The sequence below is a fragment of the Pseudorasbora parva genome, chromosome 6, assembly GCF_024679245.1.
Source record: "Pseudorasbora parva isolate DD20220531a chromosome 6, ASM2467924v1, whole genome shotgun sequence".
Classification (NCBI taxonomy): Eukaryota; Metazoa; Chordata; class Actinopteri; order Cypriniformes; family Gobionidae; genus Pseudorasbora; species Pseudorasbora parva.
The window spans coordinates 32,686,477-32,690,048 of record NC_090177.1 but is presented as its reverse complement, the minus strand read 5'-3'; the positions used below and the strand labels follow the sequence as shown (position 1 = coordinate 32,690,048).

The 3,572-nt window shown below is 38.2% G+C and overlaps 1 long non-coding RNA gene across 1 annotated transcript; it reads right to left on the bottom strand.

Moving 5' to 3' along the window:
- Positions 1 to 1,418: 1,418 nt before the first annotated feature.
- LOC137079382 (uncharacterized) lies at positions 1,419 to 2,682 on the bottom strand. Its single transcript, XR_010905487.1, has 3 exons — positions 2,217 to 2,682; positions 1,921 to 2,029; positions 1,419 to 1,811 (listed from the first exon to the last, which is right to left on the bottom strand). It is a non-coding gene; the product is annotated as an uncharacterized lncRNA (long non-coding RNA).
- Positions 2,683 to 3,572: the final 890 nt, after the last annotated feature.

Genomic DNA, 3,572 nt, shown 5'->3' with positions numbered 1-3,572 from the left:
TCTCTCATCCGGATTTGTGCCTTCAGGCGGGTTTGTAACATAGTTATCATAGCTACCAAAATCCAGTGTTCTGTATTTTGCGTACGTGAGTTTTTGTTGTCGATGGCTATTGCTGCACGTTTAGCTAGAATGCCATAAAAAACCAACCCATTGGGCCACTGAATCTGCATTAACGACAACAGTTGGGGCATCAGCCTTAGTCCTAATGGGTTGTTATCATAGCTATCAAAATCCAGTGTTCTGTATTTTGCGTACGTGAGTTTTTGTTGTAGCTGGCTAAAATATATATATATATATATATATATATATATATATATATATATATATATATATATATATATATATTGTATTGTGCTAATTAATTGAGATTTCTTACAGCTCTTACAGGTTGTTGGCCTTGTTTGTTTCGTTGCTTCTATTGCTCTACCCTTTTTTGTAAGTCGCTTTGGATAAAAGCGTCTGCTAAATTATTAAATTTAAATGCTTGGAGCCCTGACTTCCATACCATATTAAACGGTACAGTGCGCTTAAGCAAGACGCTGGAAGGGCCAGCCTCCTGGCATTTTCAATAGGGATCCCAATTCGTTGGTCAGTTCTGACGTACGCCGAACGTGACCGACTGAAAGGAAATGTCTCAGTTACGTATGTAACCCTCGTTCCCTGAAGGAGGGAACGGAGACGTACGTCCTGTCCCCAGGTGTTGTGCTTCCGCTAGGAGCCCAGTCACTAATTCGGCTCCTCAGCAGAAAAAAGCATTGATCTGCCATCCCACTTCCTATTTACCAGCGCTGCGGGGCGGAGTGTGGAATGTGCGGATCACATGCCAATCTCCGATTGACTCGTTTTTACATACTCGAACACTGCATGAAAAGTGGGATTTTCGTCCCCGTAAACGGCCGGAAATCTCCCTGATTTTCGACAATTAACGTCAGTTTACAGCCTGTGAACGTCGCGTTCGTCTGTGCCACATATTGACGGAAACGAACCATGACGTATGTGGAGCTCGCGGAGGCATGCTGGCGCCGGCGCTAATGGCTCTAATTAGCATATGAATAGCAGCTCTGGGCAGCGCCTTAGCGGAATGGCTTGAATTTCCTCACTCAGTATTGGTTGAAACTACTACATTGAAACAAGAAATATCACTCATGATTGGTTGGCAGATCTGTTACTATTGGTCAACCTGGGTAATAAATTAATAAATTTAAACCCCCGAATTATAATAATTTTACACACATATATATATAAAATTATGATTTGCATATTATTTTTTAATTGTATATATTCATATTCATGTGATATGCTATTATGTTTTATATTCATGTCATTGTTATCCTATGGACTACGCTATTATAACCATCAAGGACATTCATTTATTGAGGAAAGGAAAATATGCCAGGGACGTGCAGTTTATTCAAAGAAAGAGCTTTATTAGAACAAACACAAACACACAACCAAATGCAAAACGTTTGAGATCTGCCCACACAACAATAGGAAGCTCACGAGAAGCCCAAAATCCTACAGCACCATGAAGTCTCTGTTTTCCGCTTCAGAGCTGTAGGTAACTAGCGCCATTCTGTCTGTTTTAAGTCCATTTTTCAGACGTCTGTCGTGCGTTGCCCTGTTCTTTGGAATCGCCTCTAATCTCGACTGCAGCGTGGCACAGAGCTCGGCGAGCTCCTGGCTGGTCGAACAGTCCATCCAGACACCGCGCCAACGATGCCGTCTTCCTCATCAGACATCAGGTCTATGGTAGCGCACTTCCAAAGGCCCACCTCATCCTCAGCTAACACACTCTTTCTTGCTTGAAGCAGCTGTAAAAACAAACAATAAAGACAATCAGTATTGCGCGATGTACTGCGTAAAATGCACCTGAAAAATAGTCACACTGACCAAAAACGGATCTAATCTAATAAATCTTACCCTCTTTCTTCTCAATCGACTCCGAGCTGAACTCTTCACAGCTTCTGCGTGCGATGCAAGAACTGGATGTTTGTACCTCCTGCGTACTGTCTCTATGTCTTACATGCAGCTGGAAAACAATTAAATGAGTGTTATGACGAAGTTGTGAAGACGTCGTACTGCTTCCTGTAAAATGACCAGAAAAAGAAAACACTTTTATAAAGCAACTTACATTTGTTCTTTTACAAGGCTAATTTCAGCTTGTGCTACTTAAAAAGCTTTGCTTTAGGTTACTTTAGCTTAGATAACAGTCTTACCGCAATCTTAGGACTGGTCTTCTCTTAGGCACTCGTCTTCTCTTCTTAAAGTTAGTATCTTCCACACAGTTTTTCGACTCCAAAGCAAGCAACCCATCATCTATGGACAGCAACCTGGAGATTACTAAAGTTAACTGCTCGTTAAAATCGGCAGCAAACTGAGCAAGCTGACGAGATAGCCCACTGATTGCATTCAGCTGTTTATTCCCGCCGGTGTTACGGATCAACTGGGGATCATGTTATCTGGGGACGGGCGCGTGCACGCAGCTAGTTTTACCTGGATTTACAGCAGATGGTAGACGAGGACAGATTCGTCACAGCGGATTTTCCACTGAACAGATTTAAAACGCTTTCCACATTATTGGTAAATGTTTGCATAATATCAGGCTCTGTGTTTTCCTCTGTCGCTGCTTTGCTGTATGTTTCAAACGCAGTTTAAGGGAATTTTTAATGTGGTTTCATTTCACAACACAGACCACGCCCACATTTTGTTACATTCTTTTCGATGAAAGTCGTATCCAATGACAATTACATTCAATAAATTACATTGTGTCGTATTAGTATCGGAATTTTTATTTTATTTTTAATAACTATTGTTTTTGTAATTTGCTTAGGGTATTTTTTAAATTTTATATATATATATATATATATATATATATATATATATATATATATATATATATATATATATATATATATATATATATATATATATATATCCTAACTAAAATAACTCATAGCCTGTCATATTACCTTTCTCATATTAGCCTATTATATTCTATTATAATCTATTATATTGCCCACCCCTTGCCCACCTGCACATCCCAGCTGATATACAAGATTTGGGGGGTCATTCTGCATTTGAAAGTTTGAAAGGGTTTTAAATCTTCTAAATAAAGTAAAATGATTCAAAATCAAGTAATTTATATATGCCAAAGTCAACTTTAAACATATACAATGTAATTTCTAAACAGCAAAATTGTGGCCAGTGAAAATGCTGAGTGGCTAGTAACTTTGGAAAACCACTAGCCACAAGTTAATGTCAATGTATAATATGTGTATATATATATATATATATATATATATATATATATATATATATATATATATATATATATGTAGTGCCGTTAAAATTAATTTGCGTTAACACGTTAATTTTGACAGGCAATGATATATGATATATAAAGTTTGCTGATGTATGACGCCGCTTATTAGCAGGAGACCGCAATGATTGGTAAAAGTTGCGGTGATTGGTCAAAATTGCGAGTCGCACTGAATTCACGGGGACTGATTGCAAATGACACACAATAAATAATCTAGAATACTTTCATCAAATATATAAATTCAAGCTTAAGT